The sequence below is a fragment of the Taudactylus pleione genome, unplaced genomic scaffold (assembly GCF_031769625.1).
Source record: "Taudactylus pleione unplaced genomic scaffold, aTauple2 ptg000081l, whole genome shotgun sequence".
NCBI classification, from domain to species: Eukaryota; Metazoa; Chordata; class Amphibia; order Anura; family Myobatrachidae; genus Taudactylus; species Taudactylus pleione.
The window spans coordinates 2184627-2209914 of NW_028284483.1; positions in this window are offsets into that span (position 1 = coordinate 2184627).

Genomic DNA, 25288 nt, shown 5'->3' on the forward strand with positions numbered 1-25288 from the left:
GCCTCTCTGTTAGCGCTGCAGCTAATGGGCTCAGGGCCCTGGGCCTAACGCCCAGGGTCTTACATGCGGCTCAGGCCTAGGTGCCTGCCAAACGGTGGGCTCTAGTAGTGGTCTGGGCCTAATGCCCAGACCACTTTTTGTGGAGCTCAGGCCTATTTGCCTGCCTATCGGTGGGGCTCATATATAGGGCCTAGTGCCCTCCTGTATGGGTACAGGCCTATGCCTGATTTATGGCCACGGGCCGGGTTCCCGCCTACTTTATTGAGTCGTGACCTGGGCCTAGTACCCAGGCCACTTATACCTGATTAAGAGGGGATCCTTTTATGGGGCCTAATGCCCGCTACTGTGCCCCGGGCCTTGTGCCCGACTAATTGCCCACGGGCCTAGTGCCCGACAATGCTCCACGGGCCAAGCGCCCGACAACCCTGGCGGTCTAGGGAGGGGGGTATATGGTGGGCCTCACGGAGGGCCTACCTGCGACGTTGGAAGAGGCTGCGGGGGGGAACTTCGTGACGCTCTTTCACTTCCCTCCCCCGCAGTCCTCTCCGGTCCTCAGCCGCATTCTTCGGCCGCTGGCCCGTCCTGGCCAGCGGCGCCGCCTCTTCCTCTTTTCTTTCAGCCGGCGCCGCCTGTCTTCTTCCTTGACAGTGGCGTCTCTTCCGCGGCTGCCGCCCCTGTTGCCGCGCCGATCCTCCGCTCTTTGGCCGCCGAACTAACCTTTCCCGCTCCGCGCCGTCTAATACAAGACGGCGCGAGTGGGTGGGGCTATGACGTTGCGAGCTGCGATTGGCTCGTTGCGTCCGCCTCTGATTGGCTGCTGGCCCGCGAGCCAGGTTTGGCTCGCGGCCAGAGCCAAACGCCCGCCGCACTGACTGCCGCGCCCAACGCCTGACCGGCGCTGGGAGCAGGTACTCTGTCCCAGCGCCGGCTACCCGTCGCTTCTTGGCTGCCGGGCGCCAAGCTCCGCTGAGCTTGCGCCCAGAGCCAAGCTTCTCCCGACGCCAAAGTACCGTCGGCACTGGTGAAAGGGACCAGGCGGTCCCTTCACCAGGTGCCCACGGTATCTGCACCGACGCTAGGGACATTACTGTCCCAGCGCCGGCAACAGATGTGTCCCGCAGAGGACACATCCCTTCTGCCTGCCCCCGCACCTCGGCTGATGCTGGGATCAAACACGTGATCCCAGCACAGCCTTCCACATTAGCAGCATCTGAAGCATGGTGCCAGAATATGCCCCAAAACATTCTGCACTTTAATTTTTGTCTTTGCAATAATACTGCTCTAATAGGCATTTACAATTAGCAAAGAAGTGAGTTCCTGTTTCTATATGCATTTTGTTTATAATAAATCTAGATCAGCAAGTAGATAAGATTATACATCTCCTGGGTTTAATATGGATCTGTCTGAGCCTGCAAAAAAAAATAATATTTTTTTAATTAAAGTTCATAAACCCACAACGTAAAAATGCAAATATAATCGCTGCTGCCCAGTGAGCATCTCTTACCTGCAAAACCCCCAACTCACAAGCATTCTGGATATTAGACACCAAACTTTTATGTGTTGGTTAAAAAAAAATTAAATAAATAAATAAAGGATAATTAAATAGAGGAACAAATTAAAATGAATAAATTAAAAAAAAAGATTTTAATGTTCAAATTTTTAAAACAAGCTGACAGCAAAAGATGGTGGCTATGGTTGGGGGAATCACTTAGAGATAAATTACATTTGTTTGTTTTTTTTAAACCAGTAATCTGAGCCTGTTCATTCAGGTTCATTAATAGCTTTCAGAAAATTTCCTTTTTTCCTGTGAGTTACATGAATAAATAAAAAAAAAAATTTACAGCCATTATTATTTTAAGAATTTACTGCTGGATTAACGCTGTACATTCTGTCAGACTCTGTCCCGTCCATGACAATGTAACACTGTGCTGTCAGTGAGCACTATTCTTCACAGTAAAGCCCGGGGCTTTCTCACCACATTCCTCCATCAGCCTGGAGAACTGGATTCATATTCACTGTGAAATCTATTTAAAATAAAATTAAATAAAAAATTAAATAAAAAATTAAATAAAAAAATACAACAACCTACTACATGGCATTTCCCCCTACTTAATGTCATTCAGTAGCTGTTAATATTAAAATAGCAAATATTATATCCCTGTCACCATTGCGTCAAAAGCTGACTGTCCTCTTAAATCTAAAAACAATGTTTTCATTAATGGATGTGGCAGGAGATACTACAGAGATCTGATCGGGGCATGTTTGTACTTTTAGTTTTTATTCAAAACTATTTCTTTATTAGTCTTAAGTATATTAAAGTAAATACCATACAACAACATCTGCTATTATTGAGCCTCTCTCCAGGACTTCCAGCAATATAAGAATTACCCTTCCAGAGTCTTTCTGATAGAACAATGATATTGTATGCTGGCCCTAGAATAGATAAATTGTCCCGGAGCCATAAATATTTCCCAGAGACAGATAATAAAAGCATTCATTGTATTTGGGTAGAAGAGGCTCCGTACAGTAATAATATTGAGTTTAAAACTGTGTTATAGTACCCACCAGGAGGCTTCTGCCACGAGGCAAAATGAGTGACTTGCATCAGGGGTCATAAGGTTAGGGGTGGCGTAGGGTGAGGGAAATCTAATAATGAAAACAGCCTTTTAAATGTAACTGTTTTCTGCTGGTTTATCCCCTAAATGTATAATAGTACCCACCTACCAATACAATGTTCTGCAGAAACAAAATGTCCGCCTTCCTTGCTGTGAAGCAATACTGGAGCAGGTTTTCTGGATAGCACTGGAGCAGAATGCTATGAAGCAAAACTGGAGTAGGTATAGACCCAGGAGACAGGGTACTGATCGTCAGAAAGAGATGTACTGGCAATGTACTGTCAGCATTTCCTGGTTGAAATCAGGACCCTGAGTGCTGATAGGCTGGGTGAGGCATGTGACCGGGGAGCTGGTTAGACAGAATGGATGATGTGATACAGTCCAAGATGGCAGCACTTATGATGCAGGAACTGCCAGGAGTGGAACACCAGCCACACTTACAGATAAGTGACCACAGGTCTCATGAATGCCACTCGTGGTCAGCGGGGACATAATGGGTACCTGGCCCCGATGTGTGACCGATGTTTCACATATTAACATTTACTATATCGACACTGATACAATGATGACAATGTCGACAGTCAGGATGTCAACTGCCAATTTAAGGTTTGAGTAAGATAAAGGATAGGCTGTGATTAGGGTCAGTTTAGAGTAGGGATGTGCGCCGGACCATTTTTGGCGGATTTGGATTTGGATTTGGTTCTAATTCGTCATCCGGCTTTGGATTTGGATTTGGATTTGCCAAACTGCGGTGACTGGCTTTGGATTTGGATTTGGATTTGGATTTGGATTTTTTGCCAAAATTGGCAAAAAAAGCTAAAATTACATAAATTGGGCTTTTTTTTCTTCCTAGAGTGTTATTTACCTCAATAACATTAATTTCCAGTCATTTACAGTCAATTTAGACCACCTCACAGTTTAAATTATTCGTTTCACCATTATTGGCCAAAGGTTGCAGTGAGCTGACTGGTGACCAAGCGTCAGAGCAGCGGCGCAGTGGCACAGACACCACAGTTTAAAGCACATCTATGAAACTATGCCACACAGCAGTGGCAGAAATGAAAGGTAGTGCTAGATGGAATTGTCCTTGGGCCCTCCCACCCACCCTTTATGTTGGATCTTAAAAAGGACATGCACACTTTAACAAACAAAGCATTTCAGCGACAGGTACTGCCACTTTGTGGCTGAAGTGCTTGGTTTGTTTGGGCCCCCACAAAAAAATCTTCCAATCTACTAAAGGCAACAGGTCTACAGTGGCATGATGTCACCATCATTGCCATCCTCACCCTCATCAGTGTGTACATCATCCGATTCCTCACACAATATCAGTTCATCCCCGCTGGAATCTACCATTACAGAAGTATCTGTACTGTGACGTGATTGGTGGGAAAGGTTTTCCTCGTGAAATTTCCAGTTCATTTTAATGAACATCATTTTTTCTACATTTTGTGGAAGTAGCCTCCTTCGTCGTTCACTCACAAGGTTCCCGGCTGTACTGAAAACTCTCTCCGAGTACACACTGGAGGGTGGGCAGCTTAAATAATGCAAAGCCAGTTTATACAAGGGTCTCCAAATTGCCTTTTTTTTCTTCCAATATTCGAAGGGACTCTGTGACATGTCTACGTGTATGGTGTCCTGAAAATAATCCTCCACCATTCTTTGGATGGTAATCGTATTAGATGGAGTTGCGGTAGAGGTGTCACTGGTGTTGGGCAAATCTTTTAGACCCGACCAGATGTCAAAATGTTGACTTGACTTATCTGCATCACCACTGGGTCTTTTGGAAAAGGTGCATTTTTTTCTGGCTGCTGCTGCAGAAACCGAAGGAGGAGACGTCATCGTAGTGCCATGTGTCACTTCAGCTGCCAACTTGCTCACCAGGAGCGCTTTGGTTCTTTTAAGATCTGGGTCAGTTGTAAAGAAAGACACAGCATATGACTTGAACCTAGGATCAAGAATGGTTGCTAAAATATAATGATCAGATTTCAAGATCTTGGCCACCCGTGGATCCTGGCGAAGCGAACAAAGGACTTGATCTATCAGTCCAGCATACTTTGCGGAATCACTTTGTTTAATATCATCCTTCAATTTCTCCAGCTGCTTTTCCAAAAGCGAAATCAGGGGAATCACCTTACTCAAGCTAGCAGTGTCAGCACTCACTTCACAAGTGGCAACTTCAAATGGTTTGAGCACCTTGCACAAGACAGAAAGTACTCTCCACTGTGCTGGGGTAAGGTACATTCCCCCTCCTCTCCCAATGTCATGGCTTGTCGTATAGCTATGGATGGCTTTTTGCTGCTCCTCCATCCGCTGAAGCATATACAGGGTTGAGTTCCACCTCGTTACCACTTCTTGCTTCAGTTGATGGCAGGGCAAATTAAACTGCTCTTGCAGGTGCTGCAATCTCCTGCACGCTGTTGCTGAATGCCGAAAATGTCCCGAAATTTTTCGGGCCACAGACAGCATCTCCTGAACGCCCCTGTCGTTTTTTAAAAAACCCTGCACCACTAAGTTTATTGTGTGAGCAAAACAGGGGATGTGTTGGAATTCACCCAGCTGTAATGCTTTCACTATATTTGTAGCATTGTCAGAAATCACAAATCCTGAGGAGAGTCCAAGTGGGGTAAGCCATGTTTCTATGACATCTCTTAGTTTTTCTAAGAGGTTGTCAGCGGTATGCCTCTTATTGAATCCGGTGATGCACAGAGTTGCCTGCCTCTGAATGAGCTGGTGTTGTTTGTTAGATACTGCTGCTGCTGAAGGCGATTCACCCACCCAGTGGGCTGTCACAGTCATGTAATCTTTAGTTTGTCCACTACCGCTTGTCCACATATCTGTGGTTAAGTGGACAGTGGGTACAATAGCATTTTGCAGACCAATAATTAGGTTCTGTTTAACGTCCTGGTACAGCCGAGGAATGGCTTTTCGGGTAAAATGAAACCGAGATGGAATTTGGTACCGGGGACACATGACCTCAACTAGCTGTGTAAATCCCACTGCATTAATTGAGGATATTGGACGCAGATCTAATATTAGCATAGCTGTCATGGCGTCAGTGATCCGCTGTGCGACAGGGTGAGAGCTGTCATACTTGCTTCCCCTTGCAAGAGATTCTTTAACAGTCAATTGTTTTTTTGGTATACTACTAGTAGTCTTCTTTGTCCACTTCTGGGATGAAGATCCACCAGCAGCAGCAGCAGCAGGCCTAGCGCTCAAAGATTCAGTTTCTTCTGAGGTGTCCTGGAAATTGGAGGAGTCACCGTGACTTAGCACTAATAAATTGGATGTTGTACTACCACTGATCATTCCTGAGGATATTGAGGAGGAAGGTGTTGTCGGTGGAGATTGCAGGTGCTGGAATTTAGTAGAGAGAAGGCATCTAGCTAATGCTGGACTGCTTGTTGTTATTTTTTTTGCAGTAGTTTCTGTTATCAAACACCTGTCATGAGCTCGCTGCAGATGACGTAATAGCGTAGAGGTTCCTAGATGTTTAACGTCCCTACCTCTACTAACTGTGGTCTCACAGAGGCTACAAATGGCTTGACAAACGTTGTCAGGGTTTGGGTAAAAGTAATTCCACACAAAAGATGTGGATTTCTTGGTTCTATGCCCAGGCATGGCAATGGCCTTCTTATCTTGGCCAAGAGCTGCTTCCACTGGTGCCTGACTTATACAAATAATATCCTCATCCTCAACATCCTCATTAGTGCCAGCATCAGCTGCACATATATTCCTCTCATCCTCTTGCAATTCCACGGTGGCATCCTCAATTTCTATGTCCTCGGCAATACTGCTCATCCCCACAACTACAGATGGAAAAGAAACTGTGGAGGGCGGCTTCTCTGAAAGGTCAGGCTTACACATAGAAATGCCACTTGTGGACCCACTTAGACTCTCCTCAGGGATTTCTGACATTTGTGTTTCAAAAAACACAGTTTGTTCGACTGCCTTATTGGTTTTAAATTTTTTCACACTTCTATAGTCTGATTGAAAAGGTCTTTTATCATCACGAGAGGCACAAGATGCCTCACTGACAGCTGCAGAACCACCACTCAGAAATAAAGGGCAAAGCCTGAGTCTTTCCTTGCCGCTACGTGTGGTGAATGGTATGTTGCCAATTTTCTGTTTCTCTGCAAAAGTAGTAGTCTTTAGAGGTTTTTTTTTTGTCTTTACCCCTGTAAAATCTAAATTTTTTGATTTCAGGTTCCCTAAGGTTTTAAAGCCTCTACGCCCTTGAGCATCAGCTTTAGATAAAAGTGATGGACTTCCAGCCGCTGCAATGCTAGCATTTACATGTTGTTTCTGCTCTCCTCTCAGTTCATTCTCGTGATCCATATTACTTTATCACTATGAACTGGAGTCACAGAGCTTGTATACACACAGTGGGCTATGCCCTTTCACGGAGCTTGTATAATAGACACAGTGGGCTATGCCCTGTCACGGAGCTTGTATAATACACTCAGTGGGCTATGCCCTGTCACGGAGCTTGTATAATAGACACAGTGGGCTATGCCCTGTCACGGAGCTTGTATAATAGACACAGTGGGCTATGCCCTGTCACGGAGCTTGTATAATACACTCAGTGGGCTATGCCCTGTCACGAAGCTTGTATAATACTCAGTGGGCTTATGCCCTGTCACGGAGCTTGTATAATAGACTCAGTGGGCTATGCCCTGTCACGGAGCTTGTATAATAGACACAGTGGGCTTATGCCCTGTCACAGAGCTTGTATAATAGACACAGTGGGCTTATGCCCTGTCACGGAGCTTGTATAATACTCAGTGGGCTTATGCCCTGTCACGGAGCTTGTATAATAGACACAGTGGGCTATGCCCTGTCACGGAGCTTGTATAATACACTCAGTGGGCTATGCCCTGTCACGGAGCTTGTATAATACTCAGTGGGCATATGCCCTGTCACGGAGCTTGTATAATACACTCAGTGGGCTATGCCCTGTCACGGAGCTTGTATAATAGACACAGTGGGCTATGCCCTGTCACAGAGCTTGTATAATAGACACAGTGGGCTATGCCCTGTCAAGAAGCTTGTATAATACACAGTGGGCTATGCCCTGTCACGGAGCTTGTATAATACACTGAGTGGGCTATGCCCTGTCACGGAGCTTGTATAATACTCAGTGGGCTTATGCCCTGTCACGGAGCTTGTATAATACACTCAGTGGGCAATGCCCTGTCACGGAGCTTGTATAATAGACACAGTAGGCTATGCCCTGTCACGGAGCTTGTATAATACTCAGTGGGTTTATGCCCTGTCACGGAGCTTGTATAATAGACACAGTGGGCTATGCCCTGTCACGGAGCTTGTATAATACACTCAGTGGGCTATGCCCTGTCACGGAGCTTGTATAATAGACACAGTGGGCTATGCCCTGTCACGGAGCTTGTATAATAGACACAGTGGGCTATGCCCTGTCACGGAGCTTGTATAATACTCAGTGGGCTTATGCCCTGTCACGGAGCTTGTATAATAGACACAGTGGGCTATGCCCTGTCACGGAGCTTGTATAATACACTCAGTGGGCTATGCCCTGTCACGGAGCTTGTATAATAGACACAGTAGGCTATGCCCTGTCACGGAGCTTGTATAATACTCAGTGGGTTTATGCCCTGTCACGGAGCTTGTATAATAGACACAGTGGGCTATGCCCTGTCACGGAGCTTGTATAATACACTCAGTGGGCTATGCCCTGTCACAGAGCTTGTATAATAGACACAGTGGGCTATGCCCTGTCACGGAGCTTGTATAATACACTCAGTGGGCTATGCCCTGTCACGGAGCTTGTATAATAGACCCAGTGGGCTATGCCCTGTCACGGAGCTTGTATAATAGACACAGTGGGCTATGCCCTGTCACGGAGCTTGTATAATAGACACAGTGGGCAATGCCCTGTCACGGAGCTTGTATAATACACTCAGTGGGCTATGCCCTGTCACGGAGCTTGTATAATACTCAGTGGGCATATGCCCTGTCACGGAGCTTGTATAATACACTCAGTGGGCTATGCCCTGTCACAGAGCTTGTATAATAGACACAGTGGGCTATGCCCTGTCACAGAGCTTGTATAATAGACACAGTGGGCTATGCCCTGTCAAGAAGCTTGTATAATACTCAGTGGGCTATGCCCTGTCACGGAGCTTGCATAATACACTGAGTGGGCTATGCCCTGTCACGGAGCTTGTATAATACTCAGTGGGCTTATGCCCTGTCACGGAGCTTGTATAATACACTCAGTGGGCTTATGCCCTGTCACGGAGCTTGTATAATAGACACAGTGGGCTATGCCCTGTCACAGAGCTTGTATAATAGACACAGTGGGCTATGCCCTGTCAAGGAGCTTGTATAATACTCAGTGGGCTATGCCCTGTCACGGAGCTTGTATAATACACTCAGTGGGCTATGCCCTGTCAGTTGTCATGGAGCTTGTATAATACAGTGAGTAGTAGAGTACACATACACACAGTGGGCTTATTATGCCCAGTCACGGAGCACACACAAGGGCTTATGCCCAGTAAAGTCACAGAGCACTGCCTACTCTAATCTATCTAACACTAGAACAGACAGCGCACTAGCTAACTACCTAACTACGCGTCACGCGAGAAATGGCGCCGACTGCCGGGTGCCGCGCCTTTTTATTGAGGCCGAACGTCAATCGGCTCTCGCGAGAATCCGACGCCGGACGGGTGACGTTCGGCCTCGAGGTGGAATCCGAGTCAGGCGGGAACACCCGAACTTGCGTTCGGGTGGACTCGGATTCCACCTGTTCGGAGAGGTTCGGATTCCTCAGAATCCGAACCGCTCATCACTAGTTTAGAGATAGGGTAAAGCTGGGTACACACTGATAGATATATCGGCCCACCCATTAAACGGTCAACATATCCTACATATCTATAGTGCATCGGCAGGTGTGTACGACGTCGTTCACAAACATTTTGGATCGGCCCTCCGGCACAGCAGATGGCCGATATACTGGTCATCTGCTGGTGTTTATGGGCGACCCACCAATCAAATCACCCGTACTCATGCTGCAGAGACCCGCTGATGAGTGACAGCTCAACCCGCTCAGTTGTGATGTCGAGCCCGGGATATCGGGCAGACGATTGGTATGTATTCGCTTACCAATCATCAAATTGGTCAACCGGTCGGCCGAACATCCACTCAGTGTGTACCCAATTTAATACTGATTTGATCTACATTCAAACTTAATGTACTGTAAAATCGCATTGCTGACATATCGAAAATCGATATTTGTACTTTGTACCAGAGACATTATCATATATACTACAGAAGTGTACTTTTGGGACTTAACATCCATTGTGTATCTGTTCTTAATTATTAATTTATATATGTATGCTCATAAATGTTTGAATGTATATTGAATTATTATATGTTTCTAAATATTTTTTTTCTATATGATTAAAAACCAATTGTTTTTAATATCAAGCCGCGCTATATATTTATTTTTATACCTATAGAGCTGTTTTTTTCTGTTTATATTGTTAATTTTCTTGTACTTGATAAATGCTAGTTAGAAGAAGCCAATTGGTTGCTATGGGCAACTCCACTCTCCCCTGTTTTGAAAGTTTTACATCTTTCCCTCTAAATGTGATGTATAAGATCGGGAAGATAACCATTGTATAGAGCAGCAGTTTGTAAGGCCTTTATAGATACAAGGATGAACAGAGAGTGCTGGCTGCTTAATGTGCTGATTACCATTTATATTCCCTCCCCTTAAAATCTTCACTCTTGGGGATGAGAGATGACAGAAATTTTTTAAAGCTGTTCCGACAAATATTCACCACATTTCTCATTCGGGCACAAAATTTGGCAAATTTCTCAACTAGATCAGTGCAAAAATTAGATTTCTTTTTGCAGAACAAATTTATTGAAAGAAGATAAAGGAAATGAGAAAGCATTTTTTTTAGCGGTGTTTCTTGCTTGATGGTCATCGGTACACAGCCATTTCCATTCTGCAAAAGAGCCTAAATTCTCACACCAGCTCAGAACCGACGGACTTTGCATATTCTCCCACACTGTTAATGGAATCCGTTTTATGCCTCTATGACAGGGATGGGGAACCACAGGCCCGGAGGCTGTATAAGGCCCACGGTATCATTTGGTCTGGCCCTCTGAGCTTTTTCCTGTTAGCCTCATCTGGCTAGCAGGGTGCCTAGAATGGAGCCCTGAAGCCTGCATCTATGCAGCAGTGCCGCCTGGAGCATCCTTAGGTCGCTTCAGACGGTCACACCGCCACCCTTACAGCTCCCCAGAGCATCCTAAGGATGCTCCGGGCATTGATGTAATCACTGGCGATTGTGGCCTCACCCCCGGAGAGGGCGTGGCCTGCACCGGGCCTGCAAGTAATGTTACATATATCAAAATGGCGCTCGGCAGAAAAAAGCTTCCCCACCCCTGCTCTATGATTTAATTAGGCAGAAAAGTAGATGTTCAGAAGCTCTCAGAGCAATGTAATACAATGTTTCACCCTCCACAAATTGCCACATGTAACAAAGGAATTTCCAATGTCCCCTTACTTTCCTGATTAATTTAAGCTGAACAAAAGCTATTTTATTGAAAGGGGTGGTTCTATGGTCAGATTAGCCATAGACTACAATGGTAGACTTATTGCCCCCCCAACATGATGTCAAAGGGCTGTTTGGGGCAATCACTGCTGGCCTGGTCTCAAATACATTTACTTGTGCTGGCATCTCTGTATTCTTCTTCATGCGCTACCTGTTGCCTTAGAGAGGCAGGTTTCAGCTATTCCCTGCTCCCACATCTGCTTGTAGTCTATTCTTTTCCTACCCTCATGTCTTTTTCTGTCCCCATTCTCTCTGTCATCAATTTTGCATACTGTTTATTTCATTCTCCTCATGGGTGTCTTTGTACCCTACATGTATGTGTGCATCTCTATACCCCTCCTTTGTGTGTATACTCCTCTGCTCCCACTTTCTATGTGTACATCACTATATTCACCCTTTGTGTCTACTGTATGCATTTCTTCTCCCCGTGTGTGTATATGCATGTCTGCCCACTTTGTGTGTGTGCATCTCTGCCCAACCCCCATGTGTGTGTATTTCTGTCTTCCACTTTGTGTGTGTGCATCTCTGCCCAACCCCCATGTGTGTGTATTTCTGTCTTCCACTTTGTGTGTGTGTCTGCATCTCTCTCTCCACCTTTATAAGTGTGCTTCCCTTTGTGTCTGCCTCTCTGTTTCAATTGAATGTGTATTAATTTCCCCCATTGTCTCTGTCTCCTTAAGTGTATTTCACTCAGAAGGTAACCCAAATTCTTTATGGATGTCTGTCCATTTTTTTCTCCCATTCTGTGTTTATGTTTCCCTCTGTCCCCTCCATTATTCCCATCCGCCCCCACAACCAACTGTCTTCTGTGGCCACACTTTCTCCCCTTTGCTCTTCCACTTCTCCTTCAGTATGCCTTTCCTTCCTCCTCTTGTGCTTTCATCCATGTGTGCGGCTGCCAATTACAAATGGAATAGGCACTGCCATGTCCAACACCATGTCATTGAACCTAAGGATGGCAGGTCATTTTCTGATTTCAGTTATGTTTGCTGAGCGCCTGAGTAGTGTACTTTTTTTATGGGGAATAATCATTTAAGGTCCTGTAGGAACCTCGTGTGAGTTGTCTCATGTGGAACGTTACTGGTACTAAATGGTGCAAGCAAAAGCATGCAATGATTTCTCCACCATACTGTCCATAAATGTGCGGAGAAGCACATGGCCCGAGGCTCTGGGACCTCAGGGTTAATTGAATCACTCTCTATCTAATGCATGCACTATTGAGACAATTATAATGGTGAAAATCCCTTCTATAAATCAGTAGGAATATTTCTGGCATCAAATGTTTGCCACTGGTGATAATGCTGCTATCACGATGAAACGCCCTCTTCCACCCTCATCCCCCTTTCACTGAGTGGAAAGATTGCCTTTGCATGGAGAAGGTATTTAACAAGTATGGTGGAGGTACTTTTACCATTGTAATGGGATGTAGTTAATAGACCGGCGGACTAAATGCTGCTGGTCTATATCCCGACACCAGAAGACCGGCAAGGGACAGAAGATAGGCGTCGAAATACCGACACCTATCTTCATCCTGACGCTGGCGTGCCGAAGGACACCGGACCGATCAAGGTGAGTCCAGCCATCCCTAGCACTTAGCCATGGGGGGGGTTAGGTTTAGGCAACCCCGGGAGGACTTAGACTTAGACACCCCTGGGAGGGTTAGGGATAGGCTATGGGAAGGGGAACTAGGGTTAGGCACCTCTGAGAAGAGGTTAGGGCTAGGCACCCCCCGGGAGGGTTAGGTTTAGGGTGTGGGGGAGGGGGGGGTTTGGTTTAGTTGCCACCGGGGGGTACTTAGGGTTAGGCACCACCCTGGGAGTTTAGGGTTAGGCACCCCTAAAGGAAAGTTAGGTGGGGGAGGGGAGGGTCAGGTGACTTACCTGCCGCTGTCGGGATTTCGTCCTGTCGGGCTGATGCTATTGGGATTTGAACCAGCGGCATTTCAATCCCATTCTATTGTAATACCTGTTCTGTTTTCCCTATCTCAGGTATTGGCCCTGCTTTTCATTAGGCTAGAGAAAATGGTGTTCTAATCCTGCCTACTTTATATTGGCTACAGGCCTGTTCTATAGTCATTTTGGGCCCCACATTGAATCAATTCAAGAGACTGGTGTTCTCTCTAGTAATGAAAACAACCCCGTCGCTCCCCAGGTCTCGCGCATGCACACGACGGAGCTCCCTCCATCGTGCGCATGCACACTAGGGCACCATCGACCGCTTGAGTGCTCGCGAGCGGGTCTGAATCAGGCCCCATGTCGGGGGAGATCCATGCCATAGTGCTACAAGCCCTGACTGTTAACGCCTAGTTCTAGAAATATAGGGGTCTATTTACTAAGCAGTGTTAGGAGACAGAGTGAAAAATGATAAGGTGCCAGCCAATCAGCTACTAAAATGACAGTTGGGAGCTGATTAGTTGGCACCTTATCACTTTTCACTCTGGGCCTGATTCAGAGCCGGACGCTCTGAACGAGAGCCCGCTCTGAATCAGGGCCGTCTGGCAGCCACGCCCCCGGCCTGCCCACCAAAGGAAGCGTGCTGTCACTCAACATCGACAGCACGCCCCCTTTGGTGCGAGACCTGGAGCGACAGCTTGGCTATCGCTATCTGGGTCTCGCGCATGTGCACGACGGAGCTCCCTCCGTCGTACGCATGCGCACTAGGGAACCATCAACCCGCTTGCGAGCGCTCAGCGCTCACAAGCGGGTCTGAATCAGGCCCTCTGTTTCCTAACACTGCTTAGTAAATAGACCCCTTAGAATTCTCACTATCTTTGTCCCTTTGTTTTTTTTCAATACCAGCCTAGGCAGAAGTGCTACAGCTGAATGCACTTTTTGGGAGAGCTCTATGGATTTCTTATTAATTTTTTTAATTGTATCATAAAATAATTATACATACAGACTCAATCGAGATAGCTGCATTAGCAGCTAACTCGCTACCTAGAGCCAGCAGTGGCACTTACTATTCTTGCACCTGGTGCGGCCTGTTGTAGGACTCCACACGCAAGGGGGCTTGGTCTCGCTCCGCAAAGCCACACGCCCTTATGTGTGGAAATCTTGGGGGCGTGACCACATGTCACGTCCCCTGTTCTCGGCACGGCCCCAGACACAGTGGGCTTGTCTTACCCTTACTTCGGAAGCTGCTGGGGGCAGTCCACGGCCTCTCCCCTGTCTCTCTCTGCTCAGTGACACCATCCAACCAGGTGACACCAAAAGAGCACAGCAGCTCTACTATTTTGGTGTCACCCCCTCGGATGGTGTCACCTGGTGCAGCCCACCATGCACACCCCTAGTGATGCCAGTGCCTAGAGCAAAGTCTATTATTTCGAAATTTAGTCTGGTGCATTTTGGGCAACTTTATAACTTGCTCCCTGTTACATCTGGTCACATGTATGATTTACATAACACAAAATCGGGATGGTGCCTTGCGTAGCGTCAAGATTGATTTAGACGGGCTTCTGGCAACTTTATGTATATTTGTCTTCTATTACATACAACGACTTGAAACTTGTCGGGAAATTACCGGAAGCACGCCAGTTTCGTAAAATCGGAGGCTATTACTGTACATTCCCCACAAATGTCCTCATTTCATTCTCTTTCTTTTTTTACAGCAAACTTTGTTTTTTTTTCACATTTAACAGTATGTATCACCAACAGCTCTTTACTTTAACTTACTAGCCTATGTAATATTGAAAAGACCCAGGGATCAGATGTATCAAGCCTTGGAAAATGACAAAGTGGAGAAGTTGCCCAAATCAACCAATCAGTTTCTACCTGTCATCCATAGATGGTCGATAATGTAGCTGCTCTCTCAATAGTGGTTGCGGAAATATGCAAATGCTAATCTCAGCCTTCCCTCTATGCAGGACGGTGTGATGGAGTGTCGGAGCGGTGACGCCGGTGAGACACCAACTTTCAGGCTGTGTGGTCTGTACATTTGCCATGGAGATTGTAAACACTCCAACATCAATACAACATCGGTCACACTATCGACATTTGCGGTAACCTAGGGTCTACTCTAGCTACGCTCCTCAACAGAGCCGTAACTAGACTTTTTGGTGCCCTGTGCGAGAGAGAGAATTGGTGCCCCCCTAATTTTTCAAAGGGACATAATGCACCCAAAAAAAGGCAATGGCTTCATGGGGAAGGGCCACGGAAGAGATAGGAGAGGCCAGGAGATGCTGGGCATGAATAAGAGGAAGCTACAAGCAAGAATGATAATAAACAGAAATTTGACAGGCCCAAACAGCGCCCCCTGACCTGTGGTGCCCTGTGCGATGGCACCTGCCGCACTACCCTAGCTATGGCCCTGCTCCTCAAATCCAACCAAACGGCCCCTGAGGCATTGCATTTACGATTGGGAACACAATTGGATATCACTCCCCTTTTTTTGATCACTTTAGGTCACCTCCCAGTCTCCATTTTGATACACCCAGGCAGAGCCTTAACTGTGGCTTGCGCCGCCCGGTGCAGGCCATGCCCCCTCCATGTGATGTCATGTGAAGGAGGCGGGGCTACGAACACCGAGCATTACAGCAATGCTCGGAACAGCCTCAGTATGCTCCAGGTGGCTGTTAGGGCAGCGATGTCCACGTCTGAAGTGTCTTAAGGATGCTCCAGGTGGCACTGCAGCATAGATTCTGCCTGCAGAGTGCTGTTCCAGGCACCCTGCTAGCCAGTTACAGGAGCCGCGGGTGAGCGGCGGTGCTGCCCACAGAGCTCCGTGTGTGGCCGCACCACTCACACTCCCCAAGTTACGGCACTGCGCCCAAGGATCGCAAGCCCCTTCTCAAGTTTAGCGATTTCATACACAACTTCGAACGTCATCGCTCACATTGGTTTGCACGAGCGCATTAAGGGTTTTCGAGACTTTCTGCGCAAAACATCACTAAACTGCAAAAATACTGGTACTGCATCCATTCCTGAATAAGACCCTTGGTTAGGGAATGTCTATTCTCACTGGTGTCGAAAGCACGCGGTAGTCAGGCCGACCCTCTTTTGAGTCAAGCAATCCATATGTTTGGGAGAGGTAGATGAACTGTCTTGTCTGCTTTTCTTGGCATCTCTTCCTACAAGTGGGAGGTGGCAATGAAGAGAACATGAGGAGAACTGAAGTTATTTACTTAAAACTTTCAGCCAAACGGCCAGAGAGAGAGTTAACATAAATCACAAACTGTCAATGATGACAATGTTAGACTGCTACTTGTTCACTCCTGTGTAAACTCTTAAAGGCGGCACTTCATTTTTTTTTTAATTGTCATTTCCATTTATTTGCTTAAACGCAAATGCATTGCACGGATGTAATATCCCTAGATGATTTGCTGGGGCTAAGCTGCAAAGCCTCACACAACACTTCACAGATAATATCCTTTAAAGCTTTCCTCAGGAGCATGAGTCAGTCCCAGTAGAGTCATTTCCATAGCTCAGTGTTAGCCTAATACTTTCTCAACAGAGTTGTACAGAACGGTGCATCCACCGACCATACTACAACCGGGTAAAGAATCATATTGGCTAGATCTCTATTTCCTTTCCCGAGCACCATTCTCTGATGGTAATCCTGTCTTGAAGTTTTAAGTTACAGTTAAGACCTTTGTTTAAACCAACGAAAAGGCCAATAGTTCAACCAGGAGCCTCCTACATTTTTTTGTTTCTTTCTTGATAAGTCCGTGGTGACCACAGCTCAATAAAAACACAGAGGCCAAGGGGGGATTTTTATAAATTTAATCACAAGTAAATATTTTTACCCCCCCAGTAAACGACTTCTCCAGTAATACCTCGCAGCATAATACAGGACTGAGTGCATCTCTGGATGGAGACTAAGAGGATACAGTAAACAGAGGAATCGTACAAACTAAATCAAACTTAAACAGTAGTCCTGAAATATAAGCCATTGCGGTAAATGTTATTGCATGTGCCCGGGGTTAAGAGGCTTTTATACTTTGTTCTATTTCCGTTACTGCTTTGTTGATGTTTTTGTGTTTATTGTGGGAAGAGTTGGGAGATTGATTCATACTAGAACAAACATTTTGGTTACTCGGCGGTTGTGTTGAGATCTTGACTTTTTGAAAGAAAAGTCTTTCTACACGTATCTCTTGTGGTGCAGATGTCACAGGCCATGCTGAGGTATCTTGGGCTTTGCTTACTGTAAACTCTTCCACCCTTTGACTTAATCTAACAAACTAATACAGTATATTCATTGTCAGTATTCCCATTGGAGTAAATTGACAATGTCTCTTGGGAGACGCCATCAGTGGCTAGAAGCACGTCTTGTTGTCCAAGAGCCCAGCTTCCTCCCACTTTAGAACCATCTGTTCTATAATATAAAAATGAAGTGCAACATGAGCACTATGGCACCAGGTGTTATTTTTCTCTGCACATTTGATATTTTGACTCCACAAATGACCTTTCGCTGTGTCTAGGTAACATATAAACTTTAAGGACTTGTTGCTGAGTTTACACTCAAAAAAGCTGTACTTAAAAATAGAGCATTTACACCCATATTCTGAATCGTACACTTTTCAAGATGCGTGCAGGTCTGCACCAGCAGTATCTTCACCTGCCTTATGCTGTAACTAGAGATGTGTGGGTCCGGTTCCCAGAAAACCGTCAACAACCAAATTTAGGGGTTACAAGTCAAACCGAGTCCGAGTTTGGAATTACTTTGGGGTTCCAAGTCAAACCGAATCCTGGTTCGGTTTTGCAGTCAGTTCGGAACACAGATTTTAAAAACGAACTGTGGTGTTGGATTGCATGCAAACATAAAACATGTCCAAATTACATGATTTTAGCTGTTTTTTATATATATTTACTAAAGTGAGAGTTTTTAGAAGTGGAGATGTTGCCCATAGCAACCAATCAGATTCTACTTAACATTTAACTAGCACCTTCTAGAAGATAATAGCTAGAATCTGATTGGTTGCTATGGGCAACATCCCCACTTCTAAAAACTCTCACTTTAGTAAATATACCCCTTACTGTTTCTGACCTCCATCAGTCAGCCCCTTCCCTCTCATGTTCCAGCTCTCTAGGTGCAAGCAGGCGTAAGGGATATATTTAATAAAGAGCAGGATTTTAGAAGTGCCCATAACAACCTATCAGATGCTACTTAACATTTATCTAGCACCTTCTAAAGCAGGGGTGGGCAGGAAGCGGCCCTCCAGCTGTTGTTGAACTACAAATTCCAGCATGCCTTGCAATAGTTTTAGCATGGCCAAATAGCACAACTTTTGCAGGGCATGATGGGATGTGTAGTTCTACAACATCTGGGGGGGCGGAACTTATTGCTCACCCCTATTCTAGACGATAATAGCTAGAATCTGATAGGTTGCTATGGGCAACATCTTCACTTCTAAAAAACCCAACCTTTGTAAATATACCCCTAAGTGTCAGATATGCATACAGTACATATATACAGTACGTGTGCTGCCTCATTTGTGGGCCTGCACAATTTGGTGTAAGTATCCTGAGTTTCTAAGAGGGAATTTCAGGATACAGGGATTTTGAACAACAATCATGATATATAATTTTCTCCTGTATAAACTCCAAAATAATAGTCCATTTCTCATACTGCTCCCACTGATAGATATAAGTTCAAACACTGAATTAAGCCAGTGGTTAATTATCCTTGCTCAATTACCAAACAAATGGCTAGAAAAAAACAAGTTAGATGCTATTTATCTATTATATTCCTATTGGCAGCCAGCTCTAGCAATGATACATTTTGCAAACAACAGTGAAATCTGATACATAATTGCTAATCTGGCCAATGCTGAGCTATTCCTGCAGATAATGTTAAGAATCGGTCAGTCCCTTGTGTTGCTCTTTCATGCACCTTGTACAACCACAATGCTCAGTCAGATGTGAAAAGTTTGATGAGGATGACTGTTATCCCAACACTAATAAAGGTAATGCAATTCCCACAGCACCTACACATCCAGAACATCATTTATCCTACAAGAGTTACATTTGCAACTAATATTTTAATAGACTTGGGAATGCTCACCATTATAAAAGAATCATTTCCTTTCAAAAGAACATTGCCTAATAAAGATGGATTGTTGTGAGCTGGGAAGCTAAGTAATACTGGGTGGTGCTATGATTAATAGATTCTAAAATTAAGAAAAACAAACCCAAAAATATTTTTTTACCATTCTTTTTGTATTGAAGTGGGCTCGCGGCCCAGTGAGTGGTCTGAACAAACGGGCTGATTCTGAGATGGGAGCAAAGAGAGCCAGTAACTTTGCATCTGGAACAAACCATGTTGCAATGCAAGGGGTGCAAATATATATTTATTTTTACATGTTGAATTTCATTGATTTGCCGATCGCGATCAAAATATGATCTGATGAGCAAATCGGGGATCTTTAACATGTAGAATTTCACTGATTCCCCGACGGATCGGCAAACATCGATGGCTACCAATCGGCATTTCCGACCGGTTGATCAGCAGATTGGGTGATAGGTGAAACACCCTCCTTATGTATGGGGGCCTTTTACTTGCTTTTGATTGCTTTGCTCCCGATTCAGAATCAGCCCCATACTGTAGATCAGAGGTTCCCAAACTCTGCCATTACAGTCCAGGTTTTAAGGATATCCATGCTTGATCCCATAAGGTTAAATCAAATTGACTGAAGTGCTATTTCAGTCAACTGTGCTCAGGCAGGGATATTCTTAAAACCTGGACTGTAATAGCGGAGTTTGGGAACCTCTGCTGTAGACTGTAGAAAAGAGGAGTGAAATCACAAATCTGCTTTCACATACCAACAGATTGTTCAGTGTTGGTGAAAAGTTATGGACATACACTCTCTAAGTTCTGCTCTGCGGAATGATATCCTGCAAACCAGGGTGGAGTACTAGTATGCACACTGAAATGATAAGTATTTGTGAATATGGAGCTGAATCAAAGGTTTCTGACTTTTTTTTATCTGCGCATGCACAAAAGTCACACTGCACATATGCAGATCTGGTCCTGCAACGTTGAATGCAGTTTGGCTGCACATGTTGGGTGAGTGACAGTCTGCAGTCGTTTGGGGGTGGGGAGGGAGAGCCTCCATTTTCTTAGAGTGCTGAACCCAAGTTACTCAGATGTCCAATGGCTGCCCGATGTTCCCGATGCCTGATGTCCATGCGGTGGATCCGATGCTGCATCTATAGACTCAGCCAGAGGATTTGAAGAAACTAGCAGTGGGTGTCTTTTTACAGAATACGCCACCTGCTGCATTTATTAAATATACCCAGATCAGCTGCATCCCAAGTCGCAGGATCGATCCACAGTGCCTCCACCTTTAAATCAGTCCCTATTAGAGATGGATGTGCGGTTCGGTTCTCCAGAAATCCAAATCCACATGAATTTCATGAATCCAGGTAAATCCGAGTCGCGGTTCAAATCTCCGGAGGAGATCCAGGTAAATCCGGGTCGTGGTTCTGATTGTTTTGCGGTTCGGAATTTGGATTTTAAATCGGAATTGCAGGTTTTGGATTGCATAAAATACATGATTTTAGCTGTTTTTAAAACTTTTTATCTATTTTTTATTTTAAAAAATCCAGATCCAAAACCAAAACCAAAATACTTGAGGGTGGTTTGCAAAACCAAATCCATATCCAAAGCCTTGAAGGAGATACAGATCCAAAACCAAAACACGGGGGTTGGCGCACATCCCTAGTCCCTATATACAGTAATGTCTGTGGCTTCATCTGGTGTTTGTCTCTAATTTTTATAATCAAATATCCTTTCAAAGAACTTGCACGGGAGAGAATAACAGCAGGTCATACCTACAGTAACAGTGACTGAATTCTGCTGCAGGACAAAGTTCTGCCGGTTACAAAGCATATGACCACCACAGAAATTGAATGCTATTCTTCTACACTACAAATCCCACATTAAAACAAACAAACAAACAATACAATACAAAAGGAGATAGCTAGGGTTGAGAGGGCCCTGCTCTTAAGAGCATCACATATTAGGGGAGATTTATCAAATCTTGGAGAGAAGTGCAAGAAAAATTACAGAAGCTGATTGGTTGGTACTATGGACCTCATTCAGAGTCGGTCATTGCGGCCGCTCGGTCGTACGCCACCGATGTTCGCTAAACTGCGCATGCATAAAATTCACAATGCGCGTGCGCAAACTAGCTATTACGATCAGAAATTTCTCACTCCTAGACCACAGCCAAGTCGTTAGTTTGAGTGACAGGATTAGGCGTTTGTGGGTGGTAACAGGGGAAGGTGCTTGTGAACGGGGGATTGGAGATCCGAACGTAGGCGTGCCTGACTATGCAAACAGCGTTTTATGGGAGTGCATAATTAACTAAGTAGTGTCATGGCACATGTGACATGGGTGGTTATTACACTGACTAGATCGTAGTGCTTAAGAGAGGGTATGGTCAACCTTAAGCTCTACGAGCAGCTCCAATGGTTCCCAATGGTCTCGATTAATCCTTATATGCCCGGAGATGACGTGTAATGTGAACAAAAGGGGGCGTGTTTTTAGTCTTACGGCCGCATCCTCCCCTCGCTCGTCCAGCTAACGATCCCAGACTCTGTGTTGTCTCTTATCAGGTGAGCACCAGTATCCAGTCTCTACCTGTCTCCTGCACTTACATGACCACTTCAGTCTATCTCTAACAAGAGCGTCCTATTTAAGCCTTCACCTGACACAAGCACCTGGTTGAAACAATGTGGTTCTTTAACTTTCAGTGATTTCACTTACTAGTGAGTAAGTGCTACTGTACCCCTAATCCACAGCTGCTGTCTCTGAGTATTCCATCTACTCTGTAGTCCTGCACTGTATGCTGTTTCCAAGCCTGCATCTACCAGCCTGTATTCAAGTACCAATTTCAGTCCAACTCAACTCCAAGCCTGAGGTCTGCTATCTCTGGTTCCACACCACTTTAAGCCTGCGGTTCCACTCCGACAGACTGCTGCTTTCTTTGGTCCAAGCCTGCGGTTCCACTCCGGCTGGCTGTTGCTCTCTCCAGCTACTCTGCAGTTACCTAAGGTCCTAGTCTGGTTCAAGCCACTGGTTCCATTCTGGCTTTTCTACAGTTATCTCTAGTTCCAGTCCGGCTCAAGTCTCCAGTGTCACTCTGGTTTCTTTATAGTTACTTCTGGTTACAGTCCAGTTCAAGCCTCTGGTTCCATTCTGGCTCACTCTTCTGCTAGCGCCTGTTCCAGTCCGATTCAAGTCTCCATTCAATTCCTGTTCCACCCCTGCAACCTCCAGTTCTTATCCAGTTCATCTACAGTCCAAGTCTGTAATTTATTCTTCAAGTCTAGTCTGCTTGTATTCTAAATTCTCCTCGGTATCTCAAGAATCTCCTAGCGATTCCAGTGCCAAGTCTTCTGCCACAGTGACCTTATCAACTAGCAAGTCCTCCAAGTATATCTCTCCTGCTCATTGCAGGTTCAAGTGGACTTTAACCCCACTGTACTTCAGTTTACTCCTGACCTGCATTATTCTGCTTTTACTCAGTATTGCATCTCCTACCTAGTCTGAGAATCACTACATACCATCGGTACCTCTATCAGTGATGGTTGTTGCCTTGTGAGTCCTCTCCTAGAGTGCTGGGGCTCATGCTGAGTTTCTGCTACAGCGTTCATTCCGGTTGTTGGCTACTGGGTGCAGGATCTAGGTTTCTCCTTGAGGATTCATGCTCCGGTGACCCAGCTCTGATAACTGGTCTGCAGCATCTGCTAACAGATTCCAGGCAGGCTACCAATTACCTGAATTACTCACTGTGCTGTCTCCTGAGTTTGGAATGGATGAATGAATCACTTATACGCGTTTCACAGGTTTCCCATCCTCTTCCTAAAAAAAAAAAAATTGAATCTACAACACTATCGCTTTGTAACTGATAGCAATCACAGCATGTCAATTCAGAGTGAAGAAATTTTCTAAGCTACACACAACTTTGGTCTACTCATGTGCCTCTCTTTCCTGACATGGGGGCATAACTGTACAGTAGCTCTAACAGTCCATATAGGGCACATAGCACAGAGGAAAAAATGTTCTTTAAAATACAAATTTAATATGGCTCAATGATTAATTTATCACGAGTGTTATTTGATTTGAAAAATAACAAAGAAACAATGACTATATATACTGTATATAACTCATACCAATGTACCAAGCTGCTACTAAAATAATTACTATTCTAACTTGGGGAATGGAGCAGACTTTGTGCTGTGTGTGACTTTATGACCGAAACATTTCTAGTTACACCCCTGTCCTGAGATGTCTCATCTCCCATGGCCGATCGCTGCCAAATCCAATGATACAAAGGAGGATGAAATGATCTTGGCTTAATTATTTGAAATCTCTCCAGTGTTTGTAACTCTTTTTTTCAGGCGTATAAAATTTTGTTTTCATTTATTTTGTGATAGGCAGCTTTACCACTCAAGTAAGCATCTTATTTATGTTGTCAATGGTCAATGCCAGTAAATCCACTTTAAACACATTTTTCTCTGATTTTAATCACATTTTTGGAAGGGTTAAGGATATGAATTCTTGAGAATTCTCTACGACTAGCCATGACATTAGTTGATACGTTGTAGTTGTGTTTGTTTTGAAACGAGGACAATAAAGTCTGAACTCCCGAAAGTGATATTAGCATCAACTGCTTAGTTTTCTGTTTTTTTTTAAATGAATATCAAATAAATTATTCCAAAAAGCTTAAAACATCTTTCTACAATCTGACTGATGCTTAAAAAAATAATGCCCTTACAAATGTAATTAGTAGGTGTAACAAGGTTATCAGCAAATCAGACGCCAGTACGTGCGGCTTCATCTACCTACAGGCATTTTTAAAAATTATATTGTTTTTAGGGAGAAATGTGCAGATACTGGAATCTTTTTGAAAAATTGTTCTCATCTCTGCCACCATTTAAGAGCCATGATGTATTCAGCTGTGTACAAAACATGCCCATGCAGACTGGCGCAGTTTTGCCATTTGCACATGCCTGCAACTGAAGAGGCCAAATTCTGCCAGCGAATTGTGCTAAATTTTGCAACAAATACAGAATGAGGAAAATATTTACTGGGATCTTTTTGAAAAATTGCTCTCATCTCTGCCACCATTTAAGAGCCATGATGTATTCCTAAAAGTTGATTTCTCATGCTATACATTTAGATAAATATTATCTAATATAGTTCATTAGCAAAGGATTCGTGAACAGACAATATATTAGAAAAAACGTTGTACTAATAAAAGTAGAGACAAATGTGCAAAATAATGTTAATCAGGGTTCTCACATTAGTAATAAAATCTTTAGAAAATGCTTAGACCTCCGTTACAAGAGAAGCAGAAATTGAATGAAAGCATCTTTTCTAAGCAAAATGAAACAAACTAATCCAATCAAAATAATAATAATAATAATAATAATAATAATAGTAATAATAATGATACTTCAGATGTGTCCTCTTGCATCCTTGCCGCTCGTGCTGCAAACGTGTGCAAGCATCGCACCAATGCGATTTGCCATGGCTGCGTGTGCCATGGTAAGCCATGCCGTGGCTGTGTTCGAACCATGCTATCCCTTAGGGTCTTGAGTGCGAACGCAGCACGCATATCCGTTTGCAAGCCATGCATGGTGCGATTTGCCGCCCAAGCGGCAAAGATGCAAGTGGACATATCTGTACTATGAATCATTTTAGCAGTTATGTATACACAGCAGCGACTTATACCTCGGCTGACCAGGAGGTCTGTAACTGTGTGCATGTTTGTGATTGCAATTCCGTAACAATCTGGCCAGCTTCTAGGGACTGCATTGGCTGCCGTGATAGCAGGGGAGTGGCTTCCCATGGGGCTGTTTGTCCATCATGTGATTGGCAGGGAGTGCTTCCAATGGGAAGTCACTGCCACTGCTAGTCCTTCCCTGTGGGTGACAGGTTTTACTGGCCATGGAAAGGAGATTTATCATAGGTGCTTAGATCAAGCCACACATTCTTCACGTTCTGCTTTTGTTTCATAATTCCACACCATATTTGTAAATTCTATTCTGCTCTATGGCATGGTGGTAGGACCATAATAACAGTCCGCTAGCAAAACGCGCAAAACTTCACAGCCAAACACAGAGCAAG